Raw genomic sequence first — 17,582 nt, forward strand, 5'->3', positions numbered from 1 at the left:
TCCAGGTTGAGTCCATTTGGCCCTCAAATTAAGTCACATTTTAAAGACCTAACTTTGTCAGCAATAAGGTCCTGTTCTGATCTCCATCTACTCAACTCCTTAGTCTTTCTATCTCAACTGTATTTTAATTCAGCAATGAAAGAAGGTGTTATATATCTGGTTCTCTAAGATCAACATTTTATCCTTACATATTAACTAACTGAGCTTACTCATTTCTTTCCTAGAGAAAGCACCTTGTGAGTTAAGAAGCATTTAAGAAAACTTACAGCACTCTTTTCCTCTCTTCCATGATTTTGGATTGGAATTTATATAGGTGGAGCCACAGCCTCTCCTTGCCCTCATTCTCAAAAACTAACGCTGCCTCTCAAGCAAAATACAAAACACAATTTGTTCCTCAAGATAATATCAAGTTACTAAAGCTTTGGAACCAAAAGGTCAACAGAAGCTCCACATTTCCACCCTTTACCAAAATCCATAATGACTATTTTGCACTCTTATTCCATTCTTTTTACCATGCTCTCTAGGTCCCACTATTTTTTTCTTTACCTAGGAGGAAGGTTTGTCTACCTTTTGAACCCGGAGTGGATGATTTCCTGCTTTTTAATAGATTTATGTATTTTTCATTGTTCAGTTTGTTTTTCATTTTCATAGTAATGATATCCAAGATTTCTTCTATTTTTTAAAAAGGAAACTTAAATTTTATTAGTTTTCTTTTTTTAATGCAACTCATATAACAGATGTGTCCTCTCTACCCTGTGAAACCTATATAGATTTGCCTAAAACTGCCTCTTCTGGAGAATTTCATGGACTTCCCTGGATTTCTTTGAATTTATAGAGACTCATGCTCCTTTGGTACACTGTGCCCTCAGGTCTCTTAATCACATGTTTTTTAAATTTTGTGGCATGTCATCCCAGAGAAAAAATTCACTCCTTTCACTGGTGTCAGCTGATACATAGATATACAGAGAGATGATAGACAGTCCCCAGACCATGAGCCACTTAGACTTAAACAAAAATTTAGAGATAACAGAGAAGGGTTTGTACTGCAGCATTTCAAACATATTTTCACAATTTATCCGTTGGCTATTCTATCACTTGAAATTCCCAATGCCTTTTTTCTATCTTACTAGGTCTCCACAGATTCTGTGATTTCTCTTCCTTGAGTGTAAAAGTGAAGAACAAATTACTCCTCTTACCTCATACAGCAACTTCCCCCTATTGCTAATGCCCAGATCTTGGGTGGAGGAGAAGTTATCAGCTGCCAAATCCACGTTCTACCTCCATCCAATTCAAGAGCGCCCCTCCACCCAAAGAAACAACCAAAAAGGTTCAGAAAAATTATTTCCTGTTGAAAAAGTTTTCTCTACTTTGCTGAAATTATAGAAGTAATACTATTAAATTCTAACATATATCTATAAGGATATAAGGGCAAAAGTAAATGCTTCCCTCCTCAGCTTCTTTCTTTCTACCACATTATCACTATCCAGAGTTTATTCCTGTTACCAGCGTATTATGTAGGAGTGTTGCATAAATTTTCAGTGCATATGAAGCATTTTGCAAGGTTTTGCTTCAAATATGTATCTTAGACATGTAATTGTATCAGCATTTATAGTATCATGTTTTAACGGGTATGGACTATTACATCACTTAATGAAAAATGACAAAAGTTTGTCCTCATCCTGACTATTCCCCTTCCAGTCTCTCTCCATTTTACTGGCTTATTATTTGGCACAGTTCTGTGAATGCCTGGAGGAATTTTCTTTTTTGGAGGCAAGTGGGGGGAGAAGACAATCAGGAGATGATGGTATCGGGACTATACTGCAGGATCAAAATTTTTTTCAGAAACACAACAAATGGTATCCATGAATCTTAACTGCTGACCATGAGAAGAGAAATATTGCAATTCCTGATCATTTCTCTGAAGGTCTCATCTTTCCTTAGAACATCCTGCTCTCACCTTCTCAAGTAAGACAGCACTCCAACTTTTCAGTCCCAGACTATTTCCCATAATTCTCCACTAATTTCAAAGAAAACATTTGAATGGAAAAAGTAAAAAAAAAAAAAAGAGAAAATAAACAGAGTCCTGCTGTTCACCAAACTCTGAACACATTATATTATTCCACCCTTACAACACTCTATGTTAGTGTAGCTATATGTGTATCCAATTTATTGCAGGTAGGAAACTGGGGCGTAAAAAGTTTAAGCAACATCTCCAAAGTCTCTGCTTGTGCTCTTTTTTGCTACATCGTACCATTTTCTTCCAAAAGACAAGAAAACATCTTCTAAAAGTTAGACCTAAAAATGCCTGAGGTTGTTGCACTGTGTGGTCTTACATTCTGCTAACTGAATAATTCATGGTTGATGAGATTATTGGAGTGATCTGCTCAGATAACTTTCAAGGGTTCTCTTCATGAGAGCTAAGTAATTGATCCTTATTAATTTACTCAATATACCTCTGATTTTACTTGAGACAGGAAGTGAGGGGAAATGATGGGATTTTATTATCAGCAAATGTTATATAACAAAGCCTGTTAATTGTATAGAGAGGGAAATTGAGTCTCAGACGTGTGAAGTGGCATTTGTCCTATAACAGGGTTTATGGCAAAACTCAGATTCCTGTGTGGTCTGGTGATATTCCCTCTGACTACACTGTACCGGTGAACTAGCTAGAACATCCACAAATGACCATGAATCTCATGGGATAAATTCCACAGAAAAGGGGCTGCATTAAACAACAGTCCAAGATAGAGCTAAATCTGGATAAATCACAAGAAATTCAAGAAAGATAGCCTTCCATGCTCTGCAAAGTTTATTGCTGAAGGGTTAAACTGAAAGTCTTTCAAATGCAAAGGGTTTATTTCAAGTGCTCTAGTTTGCTCTCACCTGTCCAGATTTAGTTGCTCTGCTGACCAACTGTGGTTCTAATAGATGAAGCTAAACCAGAAGCAACAACTAATGGCAATTGCTTATAAGTGTTCAGGTGCTCAACAGCCTTAAGAATTAACTTCCATGTTTGATATAGCAAATGAAGTGAAGGAGGAAACAAACAAAAACCAAACAAACAAAGCATATATTTCATTATGGGGAATAACCAAAGAAAATTATTATATTGTAAAAAATAATAGATACTTTAAAAAGAACCTTTCTATCATAATTCAGATGTTTGACCCAGTTTTAATATGTTATTGCAATTTAAGTTTTAAAGTGACTTAAAGTGATTAACAGAAAGTGTGGTACAACATGTTATTTTTTTTTCTTACCCTCTGTCTCTATAAATGTTGTTTCCGAATTTTTAAAAATAGTGGATGCAGTTTGTGGAAATGACGGTTTTCATGTTGCGTAATATGTTTTCTCTAGTGAAATCTTCCCATAATGCCATGGTAGGCCAGCTTTCTGTTCTGTTTCAACCTCAGAACATGCAGTGTTTTTATGTTGTAGATCAAAAACAAAAGAGAAAACATGGTAGAATTATTTTCCAAGGTGTTATCACAGGCTTATTTCCTCATAATAATGGAGTCCAGGTAGCTGGCAGAAGCATTATAAGATGTCAGCCCTCCAATGTAGTTGCACATTTTAAGTTTAGTAATATTTCGCATCTCTGTATGAAGCTCTATCTTACAGAGGTGGAATCCAAACCACACTTTGTGTTAGAATGCCATTAAAAGTATAAAAAGAGAGGACTCTTTACCTACCCACTGATGTTCTTTCTGCTCCCCACAGAAGTGACAAACGCAGGTTCAAGTCCCTGAAAACAAACAATTAGAAATCAAATCAAAGCTTGTTTGGCTTCACAACTGAATGCCGAGATGCAATAGGAATCGTAACAATGCAAAGTAATAGTCTGCCGAATTCAATGAATACCGCTTAATAACTCTGGACCATAGCAAGACTTGGGTAAAATTAAAAAGTAATGTAAAGCTCCTTGGGTATGTTCCACTGAATTAGTATTCTGAGGCAAGTGCCTACACACCATCCATAATGAGGACTGCTGGCTTCATTTACAGACGCTGCCTACATTAGCTAGCACTAATGTGTAAAAATGTATTGTGTGCTGGTCTATAAAGGCACACCAAATTTTCATTATGTTTCAGTCAAAATGTGCTTGTTTTGCAGGATGGAGTCCACGTCAATAAAATGGATTGTGTGTCACTTAAACCAAGTGACATGCTAATCTTCTAGAGGCCTCTGTCCTTAATCTCTACAGGACATGAGTCAGTTTAGAAGTGTGAGCTGTTCTCACAGGTATCAACTATTGAGCTCTTTAATGTAAATTCAAAAGCAAAGCTTATCAGTGTGTTTCAGAAATTGCTTCAATGTAGTTGCTGTCTATGAAAAAAAATATCCTCCTTCTTCTCCCAAATCCATGGGCAACTTCCAAGATTTTACAGTGCCTGGGAGCACCTTTTAATTATAAAGAAATTGGTTTCGGTGATAGCTGCCCTGTGACCAATTGGATTAGAGGCATTTCTTCTGGCTATTATGAGAGCTAACTTGACTATTGCCCTGTGTAGTTAGACATGATCAAAATATTAAGTAAAGCAGTGTCTCAATCCAGAACTTCAAGACCCAGAAGCCTAAATTCTTAAAAATTATGCCATAAATAGCCATTTTATAACAAAAGAACAGAATAATGGGATTGGGATCATGGATTCTTTGGTTTGTAGAGGGAATTAAAAAATATGGAAAATCACTTGGATTACTTTACTTATATCTTAAAATCATATGTATTGTATCATGGGAAAGCTAGAAAGCTCAAAGACAATCTACAAATCTCCTCCTAGGTCTAAAACCTAAATTGGTTTACAATAAAATCTTTAAAACATGAAATCGAACAGAAGTCTCCATCCTATAACCTTTAGCTTTTATTTTCTAAATACCAAGAAGTATACATTTTCTGCTCACATGTTCTAAATAGAATAAAATGCAATCACTACAGCAAGTACTGGTCTGTACTACAGTATAAGTCTTTCCACAAAAGGATAAGACGCTCACATCTATTATTCTGTCTGGTATTAAATGACACTTTCTTGATAAATGCAAATATAAAATTTTGAAGTAAAATTAGACGCATAAAAAGATATCATAAACAGAATAAAATAAATATTCTATCACTTCTGAGATCAAAGCAATAGAAAATAAGTAATGGAATTAAGGGATATGTTTATATAAAGGGATATTTCCTTTAAGTCAGAATTTTAAAAAGCATTTTTTAAATTTCAACTTTCCTTTTAAAAGTTTGTGCAAAATATATTTTCACTGTTAGGACATAAGATATGCTGAAACAATTTTATTTTTATTTGATAATTTCGTATCTGTCACTGACTTGCATTGTTGTTATAAAGACCATTTCTCTTAATTATTTACATACAAACACTGAAGCATACTGAGTAGTATCTAGAATTATTCCAAGATAAAGCAGTTACATTTGTCTTTTTAATATACCCTTCATATTAGCTTATATTATTTTCACATTCATAGAGTAAATAATGTCTGTGTTGTTGAATAACCTACTGAATATTGTGAGCTCTGGTTAATGAAAATTACATTTACAACAATAAATCCGTTTACTGTTAGCAATAAAATACAGCTTATTTTAGTTTTTGTAAAACACTGTCCAGCTAAAGTTTTGGAACTATTGCCAAAGGATTAATGCTATTATACCCATAAAACAAATGCATCTTTAAGACACATTTAGGGGGAAATTTTAAAAAATGATTTCAGAAGTAATATTTCATACAGTTATGAAGGATGTTGATTGTGTCACTAAAATAACAATTAAGAAATTTTGAAACACATAGGTCATTATGTCTTATGCAATAAAAGTCTGTGAAATAAAGGGTATCCATCCTAGGATATTATGGATTACAAAAAGAGAACAGAAAAATACAAGAGCTGGTTACATAAATTTAGCCCCTAATATCATAGGATTAGGATACAGGTACCACTTGTTTAATTTTTGCTAATGAAAGAAGGTAAGATATTCTCTTACAGGAACTGTTGGTGTGTTGTTTTCTTGACTCCTCTATCATAAAGTACATGGATTATAAATGATTACAAATATCCCAGGGCTAGCCCAAGCTCAGAACAAGAATTTTAATAATGAAACACACTGGCATCTGAACTTGGGTTCAACAGAAGATTTGACCTCTCAAATCGATTGTTAATTATTAATTGCCAAGTATTAGTTAATTAATTAATTGATATTAATCAATACTAAGGTCATTTTCTTTTCAATATTCCCCTAATACGCAAACTCAAAGAAAAGAACATGGTGTTAGAATACTTTCTGCTATTATATCTAGCAGTTAAAAACATTTCAAGAAATAAAACTGCAATTACTGCATTACTAAAGCATGAACAGAAGTATATCCAGGAACATTACCTGATATTTTTGGTTAGTGACTTAGAGCATAGATGAAAGAAAGAAATCAGTGATTCTGATTTAACAGGATGTATGTGAAAAACCACCTTGCAGAATTCCAGAATAATACTGGTCCTTCTATGAACGAACTCTACTAAGGGATCTCTTAGTATTTTATGTTACCATGTTTAATTTCTGACTCAGTGTCAATTTATAATTTTTACATAAATAGATCAAATTTATATGTGATGTAGAAATTTTGGGATCATTTTACATTTTAAGACAATGGAAAATTACATAGAGTAAAAATACTTAGAGTCAATATTGAAAATAGGAGATTCTTTAGTTATTCTTCATTACTTTAAATTACAGTAAGTCCGTTTTCTTTATATACCTCCAAGTTATATACAATATAAAACCATAGTAGGTTTAATAGAATATAAGATAAAGACATTTTAACCAAGAAAAAAACACAGAAGAAACTAGAGCATTATTTCCCAGATTCTTCCTGAGGTCAGGTGAAGAGACCCTGAGGAGAAAAATCTTTTCCTGTGGATGTAGTAGGACTTAACTTACCCTGTGAGGGCTGGAAAAAATTGACACTTGTCACCACAGAGGTAGAGAATAATTATTCCTTCCTTTATGCAGCTTCAGAAAGTAAATTAATGTATTTGGCTTATTATAAAAGCAAGAACTGAGCTGAATATGGTTAACAATATCAATGATGTACTTTAAGAAAAGGAAATAGTCACTTAGCATTTAGAACATCAGGCTAAAGGCATTTGGGGGCAGGTTTTACTGCATTTTTTGCAGTTGAATCTTTGGTAATAATAGTTGATTGAGTCATGCATATAGACAAAAAGTTCATCTTATTTTAGAGTACCTCTTTATATTATCTTACTTTGGACATAAAGTTAAATATTAAAATTATTTAAAATTCCTAGTGATGCATTCATTCCTTTTAGAAATTCACACGTTAAGTTTACTTGGATGCACACAGATGAGGAACAACCAATTTGTTTGACAGCTTTGTTAGTGCGAAGATCAAATATGGAAAATATCACTAATACCTAAAATATACTCAAGGTTTACTAATGGCCAGAGACTATGCAAGATATTTGTATGTATAATCTCATTGTAAATCTTAGAATAATTATATGGGGTATATTAATATATCCATATTCCAGAAGAATCAGAAAAGTTAAGAAAGCTGCCGAAATTCACGTTGGTATTCTCTATCAGAGTTATATTTGAATCTATTATCTTTGTCCCTCATGTAGATTCTCAAAAACTATGCTGGTGTTACTCACACAGTCCTTTCAAACCTAAAAATCAATGTAATAATTTGAAATAACATGGTGAAGAAATGAAATATATTAGATACTAATACTGAAAAGTTCCATGGGGGCTTCCCTGGTGGCGTAGTGGTTAAGAATCCGCCTGCCAACGCAGGGGACATGGGTTCAAGCCCTGGTTCGGGAAGATCCCACATGCCGCAGAGCAACTAAGCCCATGTGCCACAACTACTGAGCCTGCGTGCCACAACTACTGAAGCCCGCGTGCCTAGAGCCCGTCCTCCGCAACAAGAGAAGACACAGCAATGAGAAGCCTGCACACTGCAACGAAGAGTAGCCCCTGCTCGCTTCAACTAGAGAAAGCCTGTGTGCAGCAACGAAGACCCGACACAGCCAAAAAAAGTTTCATGTAAGTGCTTTTACTTTTATTTCCATTTTCTTTTTTATTATTTACTTTGATATTGTAAGGGTTATATACTAAATTAGAATTTCACAGGGGGAATTTTTTTTTTTGGAAATTGCTTAAAAGAAAAGGTTTTTTTCTTTCTATAAATAAACAAAAAACAAATACCAATTTAGGAAATAAAGAAGAATATAATATGAGTAAGTAACAAAAACCCAGTCACAACAGAGTAGTGAAGGAAGAGATAGTCTTGTCATAATATGGTGTACGTTTATATTTCTTTTCCCTCATGATATTACAGCATTATTCAGGAAAACTACTATGATAACTCAGAAAGGCATCACTCTGTATCACTACCATCAAAAGTGCCATCTTTCTGGATTAGATCCTGGAACAGAAAAAAATATTAGTGGAAAAGGTAGTGAAATCCTAATAAAGTCTGGAGTTTAATAGTAATATACCAAAGTTGCTTTTCTTAGTTTGACACATATACCATGGTGATATAAAATGTTAACAGTAGGGAAAACTAGGTGAGGAATATATGGGAATTTTCTGTAAATCTAAAAGTATCCCAAAGTAACATGTTTATTTAAAAATATATCATATTGTGTTGTATCACAGATGTAGATGTTATCCATTCATTTAGCAGGTATTTATTCAATGGCTACTGATGCTAGTCCTTGAGCTTGGCACAAACCAGGCAGTGGGGAATTAAAAACAAGTGACACAACTCAGAAAGTCCTGTTCTCATGGAACTTACAGGCTAATTTGGGAAAAATTTACTGAGTGAAAAAATAAGATATACAATTATAAATTTTAAATATTTTAACAAAACAATGATAAATTTAATAAGGGGAAAAGGTTGCTGAGAGAGAAAACTACAAAACAAATGTCTGTGATTTTTTAAGAGTTTCTGAATTGTGGTAAAATATACATAATATGTATTTAGCAAGTGTACAAGTTAGTGTCATTAAATATATTCAGTGTTGTGCAACCATCACCAAGAACTTTTTCATCATCCAAACTGGGACTGTATCCATGAAACAATAACTCCCTATCCCCTCCCCAGCCCTTGGTAACCACTTTTCTACTTTCAGTTTCTATGTACCTCGTGTAAGTGGAATCATATATTTGTCCTTTCCTGTCTGGCTTATTTTACTCAGCATAATGTTTCCAAAGTTTACCCATGTGGTAGCATGTATCAGAAAATAATTTCTCTCCAAGACAATAATATTCCATTCACAATGTTATCCTCCACTGCTATTTTTTTTTTTTTTTTTTTGTGGTACGCGGGCCTCTCACCGTTATGGCCTCTCCCGTTGCGGAGCACAGGCTCCGGACGCGCAGGCTCAGCGACGCGCAGGCCCAGCGGCCATGGCTCACGGGCCCAGCCGCTCCGCGGCACGTGGGATCCTCCCGGACCGGGGCGCGAACCCGGTTCCCCTGCATCGGCAGGCGGACGCACAACCACTGCGCCACCAGGGAAGCCCCTTCCACTGCTATTTTTAAGAAACACTGAAAGTAGGCAAAGGGAAGGTCATTTGAAGAGTCAGTTAGATACCGAGTGGGGAGCAGGTGTGAAGGGAGCTGGAAGAAAGAGAAATTCTGAAACAGAGGAGACAGTGTGGCACAGAGGCCTGAGGCCAGAAAGAGACTGACCAGTTTTCAAGACTTGGAAGAGGACAGTATGGTTGGCCAAGGAGAGAGAAAAGGAGTTGGGCTTTTAAGATGAGGTGCAGGCAGATCAGACAAGGACATGTACACCACTGCAGTGTGTTCAATTTTATGCTGAATACAAAGGAAACACATTGAAGGTTTTTAATTTTTAAGTAAGGACATCCTATGGTTTCAGTTTTTTCATGAGAAAAATAGGTATGAATAAGACAGGAATACATGAAGGGAGACACATTAGGAGGCTATCACCACAGTGATCCAAGTATTATTAATACCTTGTATGAGGAGGTGAAGATTGTGATTTAGACATGGGGAACTTGTGCGGAATCTAATGTAATCAACCAGTGGAGGAGATAAGGGAGAGAAAGTTCTCAGGAATCACTTTCAGGCTTCTATTTTTCAGAACAGGATGCACAGTGGCACCATTTATCAATGTGAAAGAATGAAGTTTTGGAAATTTCAAATTTGAATCATTTATTAGATATGAAAATTCTTATTGTTATCATTAAAGAAAGTCTTTCCTTGACTTCAGAGTTATTTAAAAAGGAAAAGCTTTGTAAATTATTTTTTTCGGGTTCCTTTTGCCACTCAATTTACCAACCCTACAGAATATGCATATTATCTTTTTCTTTTTTTTTTTTTTGCTTCTTTTACTCTGGCATTCATAGACAACTAGAATATTAAAAGAGAAGCAAGCTAACAAAATGCACCTAAAACCTTCCTTTAACAATCATTTTATCCCATAGAGGTATTAAAATTTATCACTCAGAATTATCTGGTTAATTTATCCTATGTAATTTGTCAAGCCTGGTCACTCAAGCAAAATGTGTACTACCTTTGAAATATATTGCAAAATGACCTGACTCTAGAGGGCTAATTTACTGCATAAATCTGAAATCTTACAATTCACTTCATTTTATAGATTTATTCTCAATTTTATTGTCCTTTACCTTAATATGTTCTTATCTCATGTTATATTTTAGTCATTCCTATTGTTTGGTTGGATTTCTTGAAATCCTTTTTTCCTTGCCCATCTGAATAGAAGTGTCCCAGCAAAGAAAGTCTATTCATCACCCATTGTTAGGACTTTAAAACTGTTGTCACTTGGTCCCTTATAATCTTAGCTTGCTTGGAATTTTATTGGTTTTATGCCACCTCACAAGCAGCTCCTTCCCTTTGATATTTTACAACATAATTATTTCATCTGGTGATTCTACTTCATGCATTTCAGCTCCCTAGAATGTATTTCCAAATAAAATGTCTACTTAGGAGCTTGGAGACATTTTAAATAAGCCAAACATATGTTATAGTTCTACTGTGGTGATTCTTTTAGAAAAAGATTTTCTTCATTTGGTAATTTATGTGCCTTGCTATCATTTCGGAATGGCAAATATTAGAAAAGGCTTAATTAACACTATACCAATATGGTAGCGAGGAGGAATTAGTACTTTGACTTTAGGGTTGTGCTTTTTTTCATATTTTTATGGTTACATGAGTCTATCATGTATTTTATTATGTCTCCCTCCAACTATTCATTAGCCAAGATCAAAATGAAGTTTTTCATGGAAAAACACAGAAGAAAAGGAAAAAGGAAAAGGAAGAGAGGGGAAGGAAGAAGAAAAAGATAACAAATAAAAGTTCAATTTTGAAGGGAATTTTACTGAAAGTTGTAGTCATATTAAATTTATTTTTTTCTGGTGATAAACATAATATACAATTCATAATAATATATGATTAGTTTAGAAAATTAGAAAACACAAAAAATTAACACAGCAGAAGGTAATATCACTGGTAATCCTACTAACAAGAAATAAACATTGTTTCCATATTAATGTATATTCTCCATTATTTTATAAATAAAGAGATCCAACTGATTTTTTAAATCTTCCTTTTTTCCCACTGGGAACACATTATAAATTAAAAAAGAAATACAAATATTATAAGCTACTTCCAAGCACAGTTTCATCCAGCATAGAAAAAGTGTTATTGTTTATATAAGTTTCTGATAAATTTGCATCATAAAGTGTCAGTCTTGATCACTGACAAATAACCTGTGACTCTTTGCATTTACTTTACAAATGAGCTACAAAGATGCATTTTAGGCACTGAGGTGACAAGGAAGACCCAATGGAGAGGGAGATTAAGAGGAGGGTGAGGCATGTGGACCTTATGTCTAGACTGAGTGGCTGAGTAGTGTTATTCCTCCTCTGAAAAATCTGTGAAAGGTTATTCAACAAGGATTCAGAAAGTTAGGGCCCACTTATGGGACAAAAGAAAGATACCTCAATGGATAAAGAGGACTGTGGAAATATACACGATGTAGTTTTAGAAAAGAACAAAATGCAAGCTACAGATTGACTCTTCTCTGAGGCTTCTTTAAAATATTCCAACACCGGTGACACAATATGCATAGGGATAGGAACATTGTACTTGGAGTCAGACAGTCATGGGTCCAAATTTTGACTTTATTTCTTACATCTTTATGAAATGGAGCCTGTCCTTGAACCTCTCCATCTCGGCTGAATTTACTCATCATTAAAAGGAGATTAATATTAAGATCTCCTGTTTGGAGTGCTGTGATTATTGGATGAGATTTGTGCAAACAGTTTAACACAGTGAGTGACATACAGTAAATGACAAATGAATGCTACAAATAAATGGTAATCCTAGAGGTATTTTTACACCACTGTTTCTTTTTCCTACTTGAATTGCTATGATACAACCCTCAAAAACAGGTACCATAGATCCTACTCACATTGCTGATACTACATTAAAAATTTGCAGAAATGTTATTTAAGGGTACAAGCTTGAGACTAACAGATAAGTAAGTCCTGGAGAACTAGTGCACAGCATAGAGATTATACTCAACAATACTCTATTATAAACTGCAAGTTGCTAAGAGACTAGCTCTTAATTGTTCTTACCACAAAAAAGAAATGGTAATTATATGACATGATAGAGGTGTTAGCTAAGGCTAAAGTAGCACTCATATTGCAATATACAAATGTATCACATCAACACATTTTAGACCTTAAACAATGACAATTATATCTCAATAAAAATTTTATGAATTTTTAAATTCGTATGTGATGTTACAAATGCATAGAGAATGTGCATTTTCCTCTGCCCTACTTTGTAAATTCAGACACTATGCTGTCAGAAGATACTATCTACAATTCTGTGATTGCTCTATAATCCAGGGGTTTGTAGCCCTTTGATGACAAGCCTTGTAAAGCCAACTTTATTTTCTTAACTGCCCTTGGGAGGAAACTAACTCACCAGTAGGGAGGCAAGCACGGAATAGGAGAAAAGGCACTGACCATTGAGATGAGAGATCTGGGTTCAAACCTTGTTCTGTCACTTAATAATTATATGATCTCGGTAAATAATCTACCCTAAAACACAGTATCTTGTTTGTGAATGAATGGATTAAATAGATCACTGCCTTGAGCTCTGTCATTCTCCTCTTCTCCATTCCCTGTGCATCTGCTGTTCTCTTTGCAAATAACATAGAACTCACATAGCAAATCTTCACAAACATTAAAGGCTGTTGTTGATTATAAACTGAGGATAGAGATGATAATTGAATAGGTGACAGAAGATAATACTTTATTGAGATATATGAGAGCACAAGGGCAACATTATCAAAGTATCAAAGATAGATCAGTGGGGAAGCTCTATTGCCAGAGGAATGAGATTTGATTTTCAGTTGCCAAAATACAGTGAGAGCTGACAGAAGCCTAGAGCAGAATCTTTAGAACCAAAGGCAGGAGCATCGAATTGGGATGAGCCTGAATAAAAAGCAGATGAAAAAAGAAAAAAAGCAGATGAAAACTTGTTATTATCCAACAAACATATTTCATTTGGGCTCTGATGAAACACACTTGCTTTCCTCTTGTGCTTTATATGCTATTTCCATGACTTCGCTCATTTCTGACCTAGAGTTCTCAACACACTTGTAGCAGCCCTTTCTCAATCTGCTCCAAAGGGATCTATCTACACGAGGTAGGGTGGTGGGAGGTAAAGCCAAATTAATTCAGGACTTTGGACTTGCTGAGTAATTTGCTAAGGAATGCACATTCTGATTGAATCATCACAACAGCCACCATTGCAAATAGTTATCCTCATCCCCTCCATTTTTATAGATGTAAAAACTGAGAGAGAGATTATCCAAGGTCATACAGATAGTAAGTGACTATGCCTAGATATGAACCTCTGTTTCAAAAATTCCAAATCTCACATCTTTAAATACAATACACAACTTTGAATTGGTGCCTCGGATGGGTTAGAAACATCCTGAGATATTGTGCATTTTAGTCAGCCTTGGGGGTAGCAGCCGGGACCCCGGGCAGCCTATTCCCCAGTCCAGTTTGCTCCAGCCTCTAAAAACCTCCTCAGTTTCCCCCAGCACATGGTGCTGGCATCATTTTCCATGTGTGCCATGATTTGAAGAAGTTGAAAGGCCCTGTTTCACTATATGACTTGAACAAGTATAGTAAATAGAAAAAAATAAAGATGTTAAAAAACACACCTATGGCTTTCAGTATTTTTTTTTTTTAAACAAGAAATCCGCTTGAGTAAGAAATTAAAATGAGAAGGAAAGTGTACCTCTGTAACTTACATTGCTGTTAAAATATGCCAAATCCGTAACTGGGAAGAAGCTTTAGCAACTGGAAGTCTACCCTTTCAGAGGTTCCACAGGACCAGAGGAATACGATCAATGGAATCCTTTATTTTATTTACATTCTACAGTTACAACTCTAACAATGCTGGCTGTTAACCTACTTATTTCATATCAACCTCCTGATTATGTCAATAACAGTTTAAGATGCAAAGAATGTCTGTCATTTCTGATATATAATTTCAATGCTTTAAAATCTCTTCATAAGGAAATAAATTTAAATTTTTCATAAATTCATTAGTGTATTCCATGTTTTCAATTTATTGACATCGGATTACTTATCTACATCCATCCTTATTCCTCCTGGAGAGCTTCCAAAACAACATGATAGAAAAAAATAAAGATATAGGAAACATAAAGGCCAAATGGTACATTAATTCCATAGGTGAATTTAATTCTGAAAATTTCAGGATGTCCTGAAATTTGCAACACATAGGCTCTGAGCTTCCTGCTTTGTCATATATGTTAAGTCCCCTTCAAATTTTACCTTGACAGGACCCAGTTTCCTCATTTAGAATATAGTTTTGCATCTGCCCTGCTTATATAACAAGATTGTTGTAATGCTCATACAAGTTACAAATCTTAAAATAATAAGCACCTACAAAACATAATCATACATTTGCATGCTTTATGGTGTAAACTCGGTATTACAGTAGTGAGCATACAATAACCTTATATGTTTTATTATAACTCAATCAAAACAAACTCAATATAAAAAAAAAGTATTCTCTTTATTTTACTAAAACAAAATTCAGAGGAAAATGTAAGCTATATAGAGACACCACTGACATTTTAAAATTTAATTTTCCCTTAAAATTTTGGTTTTATCTGGACTTTATATAATGACATATGGTGATAATTGCTTATAGTATATATACACTCTTGATTTAATTTTGAAGAATAACCAAGAAATAATAATATGGTGACCTGGATTTTGGGCTTCACAGACAGTGCTCCAAAAACTTTTATACCTAAAATTGCCTGAACATATTTCTATATTTAATACTACAATACTACTAAAGTGTTTTAAAAATGTTTGCCTATATAATTTCTTCAGTTAGAACAATAACACCCATGAGCTTTCTCAAAGTTACATAAAATAATTAGTGGTGAAGATAAGAGGGTTTTGAGGGGATGCTTTCCTATATTCTTGAATTAACAACAGTGAACAGGTTTTACTCCAAGGATTAGAAAGAGCAAAAACATGGTAAAATGGCAAGATAAAGAAAAAGTTGGTAATGTTTTAAGTAAAGCAATTTGATCTTTTCTAAAATTCTTAAAGACCAGAATAAAAGTAAAGCACTATAAATAAGTTAATTCTTTAAGAATCATCTTAAAATGTTTGGACTTAAACTGACACTATCTCTCAGAGTAACTTTGCTTTAGGGCTTCAAAAATTCCTTATGGGAAGAAATTTTGAGATAGAACAGTATTTCCCTGGAGTTGGATAGACAATGTATTATATACAAAGGCACAGATGGTACTTCTGGATTTCCTACTAAGGATATGCTATCTTAGGCTTTCTACTTATAAATCTCAAACCAAAGTCCATCCTAGCTAATACGAACTGTCTTATAATGAATAATATTTAAATCTTATAAGGATGATTTCATTGCATTTTTTACCAGTTATTTAATTTCCTTTCAATTTGTGATGCTATATTATCTTTTTCATTTTAAAAACAGCCCATTTTCCTAAAATATTATATAAAATTTTAAAAAGCCAAGTGCTCTTATGCAATAATTTTACTAATTTCTGATATTATACATTAATATAGTTAAGGAAATACATTGAAATATGAAAAACAAACAGGCTATGATTATGCTCTAAATACATATTGGGCATATATCCACCAGTATGCCAGTCACTTTGCATAATCTTATTTTCAAAGATAAGCATTTTTCATGTTACCTTACATTAGAATATATATGCACACATGTGTTAATATAGGTATTACTAATACAACAGTGGTAGTGATTAATAATAATGGAATAAGTAATAATAATGGAATAACAGTGGAATTAATAATAATAATGATAACACACCTGTAATAATAATGATCCTATTTATTGTCACAGTATAGTGTTTTTGCCCTCATAGTAGTCTTGCAAGACATGTATGCCTTTATTCATGAGGATGCTATCACTCAAAGTAAAAAAACTTACACTCATTCTCCTAACTCAAGGACTCTAAAGCTGTTCTGTCTGATTATGATATATGTACTTTTTCCATTGCGTCAAGTCTCTATAATCTATTCTCCAAAATAAATAGATTCCAGTTTAACTTCACTACTTCATAAAACATATATTCTATGTATATACATAATGTGATGTGTAATGTAGAAGATATGTTTTCATTTATCACTATGAAAACAATTTTATTCTAAGTTTTTGTGTGCCAATAACCCTTATGAGTAAAAAACCTTATTTAAACAGATATGATGTAGTGGCTGGCAAAATAATTGCATAAATAATAGTTCTCACATCTTATAAAATGAACATTTCCAGTTCAAGATATGATATTATTTAAATATATCATATTAAATATGCATTTAAAGTTATTTAATTTTTTCAATTCAATATAAATTATGTTATATTTAATTCACTTCAAATATTTATTGAGTATATACTATGATCAAAGCGGAGAAGGGAAAGCCAAATGAATAAAAATACATATTCTTCTCTAAAAGAGATTTTGATCTAGTGGTAAAGTAAGTGCACAAAAATAACCATAGCATACATCTTATAACATATAAATAATGAGGGAGGAACAACACCCAAGTGGTGTTAAAGCACGGAGTAAACAAGTGCAACTGGGAAAAACTAAGGAATTTCCAAGAAGGAAATCATATTCAAGGAGTATTTTACTGGTTGATTTATAGAGACTAAATTCTAAATCAAAGGCAAAAGATCAGGGAGAGATTAACTGGCTACTCAGGAAATAGCTTGTTTTTCATTTGTGCTGCAGCATATGGTATGTGGAAAAAACTAGAGGAAGATAAGGTTTGAAAGCCATGATGTAGCCTGGAGTGTCAAAAACTTTGTATTTCATATGGCATAAAAAAATTAAGCGTTTCTTTTAGCCAAGGTGCAACATGAGCAGAGCTTGCATTAGAAAAAAAAATCTAGCAGCAATAACGAGGTTAAAGTCAAGTGAAGAAAAGCCTCT

The sequence above is a fragment of the Physeter macrocephalus genome, chromosome 7, assembly GCF_002837175.3.
Source record: "Physeter macrocephalus isolate SW-GA chromosome 7, ASM283717v5, whole genome shotgun sequence".
NCBI lineage: Eukaryota > Metazoa > Chordata > Mammalia > Artiodactyla > Physeteridae > Physeter > Physeter macrocephalus.